The sequence below is a fragment of the Hibiscus syriacus genome, unplaced genomic scaffold, assembly GCF_006381635.1.
Source record: "Hibiscus syriacus cultivar Baekdansim isolate YM2019G1 unplaced genomic scaffold, ASM638163v2 tig00000765_pilon, whole genome shotgun sequence".
In the NCBI taxonomy this organism is placed as follows: domain Eukaryota; kingdom Viridiplantae; phylum Streptophyta; class Magnoliopsida; order Malvales; family Malvaceae; genus Hibiscus; species Hibiscus syriacus.
In genome coordinates, this window is record NW_024061821.1 from 842,634 (window position 1) to 857,308 (window position 14,675).

The 14,675-nt window shown below is 34.3% G+C and overlaps 1 pseudogene; it reads left to right on the forward strand.

Moving 5' to 3' along the window:
• LOC120216604 overlaps positions 1-14,675 on the forward strand; it is a 37,346-nt pseudogene that overhangs the window by 21,506 nt on the left and 1,165 nt on the right.

Below are 14,675 nucleotides of genomic sequence, written 5' to 3' on the forward strand. Positions count from 1 at the left end.
GAAATAGTAAGAAAATATATGATCTAAATGGTAAGAAGATTTGAAGAGTGAAGGAAGTTAAGGAATGATAGAAAAGTTTAAGATGATAAAAAGGAGATATGTGTATTGTGATCTGAATAAGGATTTTGTAAAGAATAAGGTTTTTGTAGGTAATGGTAACTATTAGAGTTTTGAAATACGATAAAGATTGGTGATCAGAGATAAATATAAGTGAAATGAAAAGAATATGAGAACATTAGAGGATATGTTCTTATCAATGTGGGCACTAAAAATTTGAGGACGAATTTTCTTAAAATGAGGGGAGATTTGTAACATCCCAACAACCGAGTCAATGACTAAAATATAAATTTTGGAAACTTGGTGCTCAATTTCGAAACATGTAAAAAAGTTTAGGGATTTAATTATAATTTCCGTGTAGGATTGAATTGCAAGGAATGAGGAATAGAGGGATAAGATGGTCATTTGTAAGGAAATAATTAAATTATGTTATGGTTATATATTAACCCACGTGGAAAGGTGAGAAGCAAATCTAAGCTTCCAGAGTTTTCTCCTCCTCCTCGTTTCTTCATACGTGAAGGTCTAAGGCAAAGGTAAGATTTCTTATTAGTTGATTATTAGTTGAAATTTAAGTTGGGTTTTGTTCTTTAGATTATACTTAAGCTTAAGGAAAGCTTAAATTACCTTAAAATTAAAGGATAAGAGAGTTAGATATAATTAAAGAAAAGAAAGGAATAAGTGAAATTTTGACAGAAATATATTAAATAGATTTCAAAACCAAATCTAACTTGTCATTAGTGGAATTAAGAAGTATAAGGTGTTAGAATTGGAATTAGAACATGTTGGAAATTGAGTGTGATTCTTGAATGCCACATAAAAGATAGGATGTTGATTTTAAAGAAGTGATTATTGAGTAGAAATGAGTTTAAGTGTGTGTATGAAAGTTAGGAATATTAAAGGAGGTGAAAGATGAAGAGTTGAGATGAAAAAAAGAGTGAATTCTGTGCTTAAAATGGAATTTATGGGTTGTGTGCATCGATGCATCTTCAATGTGTGTATCGATGCACTCTCAAATAAATGAACATCGAATGTAATTAGTGCATCGATGCATCCCCTTAAGATTAAAACATCGAAAGTGGTTTGTGTACCGATGCACAGGTAGTGCATCGATGAACACGTTAAGGAATGTATCGATACACTGTAGAGTGCATCGATGCATACCTTCATTAAAAGATGAAAATAGCTTTCTTTTTAAGGAGTGATAGTTTAGAATATATCAATTAGTATACTGATATGTATCAATGTATTACTATGTAGATATAAAACATAATCTTGTTCCAATTCGAATGTCTAAAACAGGAAATATCAACATAATAACAAATGAGCGTCATCTTGATCAATCGTGACGATATCAAATAAACTCAATGAAAAAATGATAAATGAAAACAATGATTAAACGACTAAAAACATAACAAAATAAAGAAGAAGACAATAAATACCGATGATAGACGACCAATACTAAGACTAATATTTTCGTCGTTTATAAAGCTAAAGAGAAAATTAGGAAAATTAGGGTCTGCAAACTTTCTTTCTTATAGGTATTTTGTTAAGTAATAAAACATTGGAATATATTTATTAATTATATTTATCAAAATATTTTATATATAAAATGTGAAAAAGAATTTTATAATATGTTATATGTGAACTTGTAATCGAATTATTTTTTTAATAATTAGATTGTAGTTAATAAATTTTCATAACTATTATAACTGTTAAACAACGACTGTTTAAATTAATCGATATGATTAATCTACCATGAATACTCTATTGATATAAGCGGCCTACAAAAACTCACGGTAGCTACTCTAGACATCAATGTACTGTAACCAAATCCCTCCGTTTACTTCCACCAGCCCTCTCCGAAGTCTTCTTTTCGCAAAAAAAAAAAAAAAAAAAAAACAGACTTTCCCTCCATATTTGTACGAATAATCGCATTAACTCATTGCCTAATTTTTGCAGTCTTTCAAGAATCTTAATTTCCCATTTAGAAACAAATTCGTGTTATTATTATTTTGAAAAAGAAATGGAGAAAAGAAATTATTCAAACACTACTCTCAAGAGCCCGATTCTCGTCATCCATGGAACGCCGATTTCGGATTCAACAGCGCGACAGATCGGCGTTACGCGTTTTCGCGGCAACATTCGTTTAAACAGCCGATTAGAGATCTCCAAACCCCCAACTTTTCCAACGATTCAACGAAGCCTTTTCTATCGAGGAATGTCTCGAGCATCGATATACCCCAGGGTTTTACTCTTTTGACCATGTCAAGGAAGGAGTTTTCGAAGCCAAAGGACCGGAACTGGCTGATAAATGATCGGTTTTGTGGGTTTTTCGGGTTATGAGAACAGGTAATCGGCAAATGAAGAGGTTGCTGATTATGATTTCACTTAATGTGGCGTATTCGACTGCTGAATTGGCGATTGGGCTCTTACCGGCCGTGTTGGTGAGATTCTAATGTGTGTTACGTTTGTTTTTGCATTTTATGCATAAATTGTTTAGCTTTGTATGTTTAATTTTATATTTTTGTTATAGTTATTGTGGATTGTCAGTTAGTGATTAAACTGGGATAATTATTTTGCACAATCATTGATGTATGTATTTGAAAGAATTTTGACTAATCAATTTGGATGAAGAAAATCTAAAGTGTGCATTTGACTTACTAGTTCTATGTAATAACAGCATTTTCTTGCAAATTAACTGCTTTTTATCATTCTCGTTATAGTTCTTGTTTATAATTATGATATTTGCAATTGAACTGGACTTCTGCTTGTATTGATGCAAAGCTTTTGTTTTTGCCTTTTCAAATTTAATTTTTATGGTATGTGTGCTTATATGCTCATATTCTTAGTGATATAAGGACTATATACTTTTCCTTGTGAACCGTAAAATTCTAGCGTTCTGACAATTTTTTGCCCCTATGTATCAGTGTTGAATTGTTCTTTATTATTTGTTGAACAATTTGTTATGTTTTAGGATCGAATAGAATAATTTTTTAGGGATTTTAGAAAATTAGAGAGAAATAGATATAGAAACTTTCAATTTCATTCATAAGATACCCCTTAGAGCCCGTTTGGATCAAGGAATTTAAGATTCCCAATAGGCATAATTTTTTCCTGATGAAGGATATCCATGTTTGGATCAAGTAAAATTCCCAAGTGAAGGTAATATTTTAATACCAACAGTAAATTTTGGTGTTTTATTCTTGGGAATGTTATTCCACATATATCTTAGGTATTTTTCCTTTCCCGTGCTAAGGGCTAAAATACCCTCTTTCTCGTGAGCTTGCCTCTGTGCTGGTAATCTTCTTCTCCCCGTGCTGCGAAAAATCCATCGTTCCCAGTGAGATTTCCTGGTAAGATTTCTCCACTCCCTTTCTTTTATTTTACCTTGCTAAATGCGATATCTTCTTCTTCCGCTAGCATAATTTCTCGGTCCGAGTCGCTTAAAGTTTCAAATCTGCAGAGTCTTGTTAAACTTTTAATTTCAATGGATGAAACTCTGGGCCAAATTCCTACCAGGAACAGTGGTTCGGTTATGCCTAATCTGACATTTTCAATTTTAATAATGTGCTTGTTTCTTTATGCTTCCTCTGTTAAGTTTTGGTTGTTGTATTGGACTGTTTGGCTGCTTCAATGGTTCTACTGATTGCTTCTTAACCTTGATTATTCCAAAAATTTTATGATTTCAGTCCTTCACTCTCCTTGTGAACGTTTCTAAGTTCGCCAATATTTCTTTACTATCGTGTCAGTTCCGTTGTAAGAAGTTCCGTTGTAAGAAGTTCCCGTGAGCTTACCTCTGACTGGTAATAATTCCAAGACCCCTTGAGTAAATTTTGGTGTTTTATTCCTGGGAAAAAGGGTAAAGAACAGAAAGCTTTTTTGATCTCATTTGTTGAACTCAAGCTTTTGGTTCGAGTTCAGATTTCTGGTGCTTTTTGAATCATACAATGTAGTTAAAGGAACTAAAACATTAAACGGGTTTCGCCAAAACTTACTAGCTGATAGAGAAGCTCATCAGTTAAGACACTGAACATTTAAAAGTTTATTAGTGTTATAAAGAGAATGAAATGCAGGGTTTTGTGCAAGTTATACACAATGGCTGAGAAACATTGTCAATATTTGTTGGATGTGATTGATTGATCCCAGGAGCACAGAGTAATGGAGAGAATTTGTGATTTTTTTCCAAATGCACAACAAATGATGATGTCTGTGTAATTAAATTTGTTGGCTGTTTTTTTTTCATTTGTTAGTTGGTAACAGTTATATGCTAAGACTTTGCACTGACTTGAAATGCCATCCTTACATCAATTTAGCTTCTTGGCTCACTACTTGTCCAAAGCAGTGTATCATATGAATGTCTGACAGGACTTTTATTTATTTATAAAAATGTAGTTTCTTGCTTATTAACTTTCAGCATTTGGGTATTACCATAATGGTTTTTATCCATTATTAATAAGTTTTGCATAACATCGCTAAGCTGAGAAGCCTGTGCCAGTATTTTTACCGGATGTTGTGACTGCACGAGTTCTCATTGAGCTATATGTTTTAGTTCTTTCGATTTTAAATTACTTTTGCTGGTTAGGCATGATTGTTGCAGTGGGGAAGCACCCGATATCTTTTTTTAATCTATTGGGGAATGTGGAGTTTTGACTGAAGGAGATCTTCAGAACTAATTTACAACTTTCTTTGCTTTCTTAGTGTGAAGAATTGTGGCATGGGAAGGCACACATTCCTCGTGCATCCCAAGTCTGAGGACTATCGAAGCTGGCTGCTTATTCGATATCTATCATGGATGGAAAACGTGTGAGTTACTAAATTCATATTCTCAAGTAGAATTGAACATCACAGATGCTTTCACATAATTTTTTTGAATAGTGCTTTCACACATAAATTAAGCATGCATGGACATTTGCTTAATTACTGAACCATTGTGCTTCAGGCTTATGGTCACTGATTTATTTATTATTTCTTTTTTTCAGTCCTCAGTCAATCTGATTGTATTTTATTATCTTTTTATCAAGCTTGTATCATGAAGGATGATTCCACTGACATTTGAATTTCAAGTCCAATCTGAAACTGCATTTCTAATCAGGTTTTTTTAGGCAACGTTTGAGGCTATCTTTTCATCAATGTTTATGGATTTGTTGTTTAAAATTCTGAATAGGCTGGAGATAGTAATAGGCTATAGCTAATGTCATTTATTTATTTATTTTCTTCTTTCCTGAATTAGCTAGACTTAAAGCTGCCTGCTCGAGTGAAACATGAAAGCATTTCTTGGCAATATTGAATGGGGTTAACAAGATCGCAACTGCCATAGAATCAAGTGGCTAAACATATAGCTCCGTTTAATGATAGAGAATGCAATGAGTTAACAATATTAATTTATTAATGAATTGTTGTTATTTTTTAAAAATTGGCTCGAGCACCCTAGACGTTAATGGTATGAGCATTGATTGTCAAAAGATTAAGAGTGTTCCGAAGTTTCAACCATATCACGGACATTATAGATGTGACAAGGACATCAGTACATTACTAAAGAACTGCAGTCTACAGATATTGAAGTTCGAGTAACACCGTAGTTCGAATAACATGGGATTTTTAAGCACTAATCATGTTGCCAAGCTTACATTGTTTCTCTTATAGTTCGTGACTCCATTTTCTGTGCTTGTTTTACAGCTGGAGCGTGTGCAAAGAGGATATCAGATAGGAAAATCCACTTCGGGTCACGGATGCTGCTGTTCAGCTTCTTGGTAGTCTTGGTTACGATCCTAACTACGGTGCTAGACCTGTGAGAAGAGTGATTCAACAGAATGTTGAAAATGAACTTGCCAAGGGCATATTGAGAGGGGAGTTCAAATATGAGGACACCACTGCAGAAGCTAGTCTTCAAGAGACTCGATGGTGTACGGATACTCAAGCAACAGATAGTATATACACAAAGATACTTCATAAAAATTTTGGGTTTAAAGTCTCAAGACCCCTTAGTTACTGCTAGACTTCCAAAATTTTGAGCATTGAATTAATGATATTACAAAGGTAGTTGAATTCTTGAAGAAGAAAAAGACATGGATATGAATATACTATTGGTTATTGTATGTATTCGCTATTGAAAATGATAATGCTATGAGCCTATGAGCAGTATGTCTATTATTAAGTTACAATGCAATGATACATATATATTCCAATGCCATCTAAGATAAAGGAAATGTTATAGAGTAATGCCATCTAGATAAAGGGAAATGTTATAGAGAATGCAGGTATTAGGACAGCAGATGCATAGTATAATCAATGAGCCTATGAGCAGTATGTCTATTATTAAGTTACAAATGCAATGAATACATATATTATTCCAATGCCATCTAAGATAAAGGGAAATGTTATAGAGTAATGCCATCTAAGATAAAGGGAAATGTTATAGAGTAATGCAGGTATTAGGACAGCAGATGCATAGTATAATCAATCAAACATGTGCCTTATATCACAAGACTATTATTTCTTACTTATTTGAATTATGTTTTTGTAATATAAGTTCATGAGATAAATAATAATGATAAAGTATGCAAAATTAAGTATAAATATAAAAGATAAATAAATAAATTATTGTATATAGAAGATATAATAAATATTATATCTTAGATAACAAAAATAATTTACACTTTTTATTATTATGAATATCTATAATAAATTATTGTATATAGAAGAATGTAAACCTTGTCGATTGAAAAAATACAAGAAACCTCCTAGTGAATACGTCATATGAACTGAAGCTAGTTTCCACAATGTAAACATTAATATATTTTAATTATTTACATAAATTATGTAAAATTTAATATTAATTAAAATAATACATGATATATTTAAATACTCAAGTAATATATTATCAACAGATAAAATTTTTATATAAATAATTTTTATTTAAATATTTAGAATTTACTTGTTAAAAAATAAAACAATGACAATTTGGTAAAATATACATTCCAATAATTTTATTCCTTCAACCAACACAGTAATCTTACATCCTGCTAAACCAACCAACACAGTAATGTAATATTCCCAGTAATCTTATTCTCTGGTAATCTTTTATTCCCACTGGTAATCTTACATTTCGTGAACCAAACGCACCCTTAAGGGTTTTAGTACAATTATATATAAACACATACTAGCTGGCTAACAAAATAACTGTCTAGGTACTGAATTACCCTCCTACCCTCTGTCCTGAATTTTAGCAGACTCAAGCCCCACGTCTAAGCCCATATGTAACTTAAATTAGTTAAGTCTGGCTAAGCCCACTATTTTAATCCATCCACCCGTCTTCCTTCAATTCCCAATTCCTCAGATGACTTATCAATCCCTAACCCCTTTCTAATCCCTAAATTCACACGATCCTCCCCTAATTCTGTTGCTTCATCCCCAATTCCTCTCTTTGATATTTTCCCTAAATCCATGCCTTCAAACCCTAACCTACCTTCTATCGTAACAATACCCCCTCTATCAGACGATCCTTTTCCCAAAGGATCAAAATCGGGAAATTGATTCTTCAATACTATGGCATCCTCCCAAGTGGCATCAGTGGAAGCCATGTTCGTCCACTGGGTAAGAAACTGTTGGACTGCCTGATTTTGCCGTTGTACCACTCGTCGATTCAAAACCATGGCTGGGTAAACTTTTAGTTGGTCGTCCGATGTAACCTCCGGAGGGTTTATCAAGGTAAACTCCTGTGTCCCTACTTTTTCTTAAGTAAACTGACATGAACACCGGAGTAACTTTGACTCTGGTGGTAGTTCAAGTTTATATGCAACTTGACGATTCTTTGTATCTTGTAAGGACCAAAAAATCGAGCAGCAAGTTTCAGATTCTTCCTCAACGCCAAAGATGTCTGTTGATACGGTTGAAGTTTCAAGTAAACCTCATCTCCTACCTGAAATTCTCTGTCAGTGCAATTTTTATCCACCATTTGCTTCATTCGATTGCTTGCCTTGAGTAGTTTATATTGTAGGAATAGATTCAATTGATCCCTGTGTTGCATCATGTCCTGTACTGCATCTACCCTTGACTCTCCTGACCAGTTTAGATTAGGAGGTTTATACCCATAATGCTTCAAATGGGGTCATTTGTAAGCTGTATGATAATTAGTGTTATACCACAACCAGTTTGTGGTAGCCACTTTGGCCAAGAACTTGGCTTTAGAAAACACATACTCCTTAGATACTGCTCCAAACACTGGTTGAGTCTTTCTGTCTGACCATCTGTTTCTGGATGATAGGCAGTACTAAAATAAGTAGTTGTCCCAGTTGCTTAAGTAATTATTGCCAAAATAAACTGGGTGAAAGACCTATCTCTGTCAGAAATAGCAACCTTAGGAGGGCCATGCAGTTATAAACCTGATCGAGATACACTTTAGCAACCTCTACACTGTATGGGATGAGATAAGGCAAAAAAATGAGCATATTTAGTAAATTTCATCACCACCTGGATACACTTGTACTATAATAACCTAGGCTAAGGAATATTTTTTTAGTCATTTACAAATATCACACTGCTTAATATGTTCTTGAGTCATAATCTTCATTCTTGGCCAGAAAAAATAAGATTTAATTCTCTGGTAGGTAGCTTGAATACCTGAGTATTATCCTTGTGGGGAATCATGTAAAGCCACAACTATCTTCTGTCTAAGGTCTCCTGTACTGCCAACATAAATTCAGTGTCTAAAATATAAAACTCCTTTAGTTAACTTCCAATCTTCCATACTGTCTGGTTGAAGAACCAGAATAGGAATTTTTTCTTGAGCTAGGACATCAGCTTCATAACTTTTTTCAATTTCATGTACCCAAGTAGGAGTTATAAGTGTAACCCCCAACTGTAGAAATTCTCCAGAATCTGTCTGTTGCCTAGAGAGTGCATCTGTAACTTTATTAGACTTACCTTTCCTGTACTGAATAGTATAGTCCAGCCCCAATAACTTTGTAAGTCCTTTCTTTGTATAGTTGTAGTCAGCTTCTGGTCTAGTAAATGTTTCAAAGGCTCATGATCTGTTTTAATGACAAAAGTACCACTCTCCAAATAATGTCTCCAATGAGAAACTACCATCAAAATAGCCAAATATTCCTTCTCATAAATAGAAAGATATGCATGTTTAGGGCCTAAAGCTTTACTCAAATAAGATATAGGTCTCCCAGCTTGAGAAAGAACAACCCCAATACCTTTGGAACTAGCATCAGTTTCCAAAAAAAAAATTCTGCTCAAAATTAGGCAAAGCCAAAACTGGAGCACTACATATAACTTCCTTTAATTTTTCAAAAGTTGATATAGCTTCGTGAGACCAATGAAACCCATTCTTTTTCAACATATTTGTTAAGGGCTTACTCAACTCCCCATATCCTCTTATGAATTTTCTGTAGTACCCTGTTAAACCCAAAAATCCTCTCAAAGCTTTCAGATTTTTAGGTAAAGGCCACTGTTTCATGGCTTTAATCTTAGCAGGATCAGTTGCTACACCATAGGCTGAAATCAAGTGCCCCAAATATTCCACTTGCTGCTGTCCAAAGAAACACTTACTTCTTTTGGCATATAACTTGTTTTTCCACAAAATCTCCAACACAGTTCTTAAGTGCTGTTTATGCTCTGTCAAACTAGGACTGTAGACCAAGATATCATCAAAAAATACAAGGACAAACTTCCTTAGATAGGCTCCAAACAAATCATTCATCAAAGTTTGAAAAGTAGTTGGAGCATTAATAAGGCCAAAAGGCATTACTTTAAATTCATAGTGACCTTGGTGAGTCCTAAAAGCAGTTTTAGGAATATCTTCATCTTTAATTCTAATTTGCCAATATCCAGACCTCAAGTCAATTTTTGAAAAGAAAGCAGCCCCATTCAATTCATCTAACAAATCCTCCACTATAGGAATAGGAAACTTATTTTTATTGTAATAGAATTAAGTGTCCTATAATCCACACAAAATCTCCAACTTCCATCTTTCTTTCTAATAAGTAAACATGGAGAAGCAAAAGGACTTTTACTCACTTGAATAATAGAAGAGGACAACATTTCAGCAATCTACTTCTCAACTTCAGCCTTATGATGATGAGCAAATCTATAAGATCTAAGATTTACTGGTTGTGTTCCTTGTTTGAGGACAATTGCATGATCATGTTTTCTTCTAGGAGGCATTCCTTTTGGCTCTTCAAATACTTCTTTAAACTCTTCCAATAAGTCCTGTAGTTGTAGAGGAGTTACACTTTCTTCAACTTCAGCACTCAGCAAATAATCTCCCCACTCAATTCAGTGTCTTTTTCAGCTAGCTTCTGAAATCTCACCTGTGATGGTTTTGATTAATGGTAACTTTTGAGATCCCTTAATAACCACAGTTTTTCCATCCTTCTCAAAGCCGATAGTTTTAGTTTTAAAGTCCATCATTATAGGGCTGAATTCTTCCATCCAATCCTCCCCAAAACCATGTCACTACCTCCCTCACCATTAGCTACGGTGATGACTAATGGTTGAGTGTGTATCAATTCCACTCCTTCATTAGCCCACTTAGGAGTCACAAAACTATGAGTGCTATCACTGTCAATCAATATACTAATGGGTTTTCCTCTGATGTAACCCTGTATTCTCAAAGTTGTATGCCCCACATTACCAGTAATAGCATTAATAGAAATCTCCAAAGCTTCCTTTTCTGCCTCATCCAGTTTCTCAGATTCCTCTTATGTTATTTCTTTTTCAGCAGATTCATCTTCTTCCTCCATACAATTTAATTGTCTGACTTTGCACTGATGTCCAGGAACAAATTTATCCCCACATTTAAAACACAAATTATTGGCTCTTCTAAATTCCAGCAGACTCTGTTTTGTATTAGTAGTAGGAGGAATTGACTTAGGCAAAAAATTCTTATTGCCACTGTTCTGTTGACTACTTGAAGGAGTGTAAGAAAAAAATTTACTGGGAGATTTGTACTTCTTCCCTTCAATCTCATTAGCCAACTCATATAATTTAGCTTGCCTATAAGCTTCATATAAATTCTTAGGTTCCAACACCTTCACTTTATGTTTTAATTCCTCCTTGAGGCCACTAATAAAGCTGGAAACAAAATAGTTCTCTCCCAAATTTACGTTTGTTGCAACAAATAAGGCCTTAATTCTTCAAAAACTTTTCTTGATACTCCTCCACACTCCCCTTCTGCATCAACTTATTGAATTCTTCATAATATCAAAATAATTTCTGTCACCAAATCTGTGACACAAATCAGCCTCAAATTCATGCCATGTCACTCTATACTTCTGCATAATGTAACCATCAAACCAAGTCTCAGCCTTCCCTACTAAATACATAGCAGTTATTTCTAATTTTTGCTCCTCATGTATTCCAAACAACTTAAAAAACTTCTGACATTTCCTGACCCAACCCCTTGGATTATTACCCTCAAACAATGGTAACTCCACTTTTGGTCTAGGTAATATAGAACTATGATTCCCAAAAGGGTTTTTACAATAGTTTCTAGTGTCAACAGATTCATCTCCTCTCCCCATACTCTCACTAGAACTACCCATAATTTTTTCTTCTTGCAACTTCTGATTAAAAGGTTTGAGGACCAGTAAATCCCCCTGGTTTAGAAGCTAAAATTCCTGGTTCATTAGGTTGAAAAGTGTACTTTTCATTCTCACTCAGAACAGTAATTAAACATGGTGCTTTACCTTCACTTTTGTCCTGTTTTTCAACTGCTGGTGGTTGGTTCTTCACTGACTTAGGTGAATCTTTTTCCTCAGCTGCCTGATTGACTAGCTGTAAGATTCGCTGCAAATATCCTCTGTTCTCAGTCATACTATCTTCCAAGGTTTGTATCCTTCCTTCCAGCTCCGCCTTCTGCCCAGCCCACCAAGATGGTAAGGTCTCCTCCTTAACCTCCATTGCTACTTGTTCTGGTACCTCTGTGGTTTCAGCTTTTTGCATTTTTCTTGTCTTTCCCAGTTTGAACAATTCATTTTTGGATAAAAAAACTCAGCTCTGATTACCAATTTGTTATGTTTTAGGATCGAATAGAAGAATTTTTTAGGGATTTCAGAAAATTAGAGAGAAATAGATACAAAAACTTGCAATTTCATTCATAAGATACCCCTTAAGGGTTCTGGTACAATTATATATAAACACATACCAGCTGGCTAACAAAATAACTGTCTAGGTACTGAATTACCCTCCTACCCTCTGTCCTGAATTTTAGCAGACTCAAGCCCCACGTCTAAGCCCATATGTAACTTAATTTAGTTAAGTCTGGCTAAGCCCACTATTTTAATCCATCCACCCGTCTTCCTTCAATTCCCAATTCCTCATATGACTTATCAATCCCTAACCCCTTTCCAATCCCTAAATTCACACGATCCTCCCCAAATTCTGCTGCTTCATCCCCAATTCCTCTCTTTGATATTTTCCCTAAATCCATGCCTTCAAACCCTAACCTACCTTCTATCGTAACACAATTTTCTTTGATTTTTGATGTCCTTAATTTTTTACATGAAAGGGAGTACAACTCTCTATGTTATTATCACCCTTGGTTGAACCAAATTCCATGTTGATTTAATTTTCATCAAGTTTTAGTGTTCCTTTTTTTATAGTTAAAATTTTTTCTGGTTCTTTATTTTGTTATTATGCTTGTCTTTTCAGGATTGGTATCTGATGCATTTTCTTTTGACGTTTGGCTGTGGTCTCTTCACATTTTCAATGTTTGCAATGGCCGCTTCTCGAAGAAAGCCTAATAGTGTTTATACTTACGGGTGAGATCATACAGTTTTAATTATGTCATGAAATAAAATTGGTCCAACAGATTCATGTGTTGTTTACAGGTGTCTATTATTTTCTAGTTTTCAGTTATTTTGTGGCAAAGGTTGTCTCAATTGCATATCCTTCGACTTCTGAAATCCCTATGAAATGACAGATTTTTTTACTTTCAAGTTATCTTATGCAGATTATTTGATGGTTCCACATGACGGCTAATAATTGTAAAAAAATTCATTATCAGGTACCAAAGACTTGAAGTCTTGTCAGCATTCACCAATGCTGTAAGTCATTATTTTCAACATTATTTATGTCAAAATGTTGTGTTCAAGCCGTAGTCTGATAGAAGCAGGGATAAGCGTACATCAGAACTGTAGGTTAATGCACTAAAAGGAAATCATTATTGAATAAATTCTCTAAGAAAGGAAGTCTTATGGTGAGGACCAAACTCATAATACAAAGCTGATAAACAAATTAAAGATGAAAAACTAAGCTAGGACTCATTAGCATAGTTATAACCAGATTGATTTGAGGCAGTACAACAGAATCTGAAAGTATGCAAGTAATGTAGTTGGATGAAGTAGTGGGATGCATGGCTTTGGGAAGTGGAAGATCAAAGTATGAAACCTCCCTATATTTCTTTGAACACATTCTCATATTGGTCTTGGAACAAGTCAATCCCCATGTGGATTTAGCTGTAAGTTTATTCACCCCACGTGGCTTTATAAAGATGTGCGCACAGATGGCAATGTATCATAGTCTCTCAGTCTGCACCATGTTCATGTTATGATTTCATTCTAGTTAAGTATGATGTGCAATGAACTTAGGACAAGGGTGAGATAATTTCTCTCTCTAATGCCAGCTTCTGTTTGATAGAAGTCACTTGTCATTAATCATGTTGGAAGACACTGCTAGTGGGATTATATATATGTTGTTTTTTAGATTCCATCTTAAAGTTTGATGATATATACTTGTATTTACTCAAGCTTAGCTTTACTGTTTTAGATGTAGTAGAAAAAGTGTAATATTTAGATCGAATGTGCAAAATGGATTCTCAATAAAAGGAAAAAGAAAAAGTAGAGTAGGATCTTATAAAAAAAAAGTAGTGTAGGAAATTATAATTGCTGGCTTGCTCTGTCCTTCCGCGCTGCTTTCAACTGCATGCAGCTATTATAATGAATATCTGTTTCACGTTCTCTTGTGCTTTACCAATTTTCCTAGTTCTTTGAAATGTTTCAGCAATTCTATTTTGTTTATTCTGTATTTCTAAAAATGGGTTAACATCTTGATATTCTTGATTTTGCTGCCTGTGTAGACAGCTATTTTTATTTTTCTTGTCATTCTCCTTAGCTGTGGAAGCACTTCACGCTTTCATCCAAGTTGAATCAGAGCACAAGTAAGTGATTGTGCCCTTGATTTGTAGTACAGTGGTAAATATTAGTAAGTTGCTACCCATTTAATCTATTTTTTTTACTAGATAAAAAATTGAAAAATATTTACCGATTTTGTTGTTGTTGTTGTTGATTATAGGCATTATTTGATTGTTTCAGCAGTGGCGAATCTGTTGGTGAATTTATTGGGCGTTTGGTTCTTTAGAAATTATGCTCGAATCAATCTTGGTAAGTCAGATGCTGTGGTTCTTAATGCTTACATTTCAAATAAAATCAGAATGCTTATGCAGTTACGAGGTTCAGAAACAAGCAATTGCCCAACTAGTTTTAACTACTAATTAGAAAGGTTGACCTAATCATATGTAATTGCTTTTAAAATATATATCAAGTGTTAATTTAGAAGGAAAAAAAAAAACTGGTGAGGCTAGTGCTTTACTCAGTTGAGTAAGGGGTCGCAAG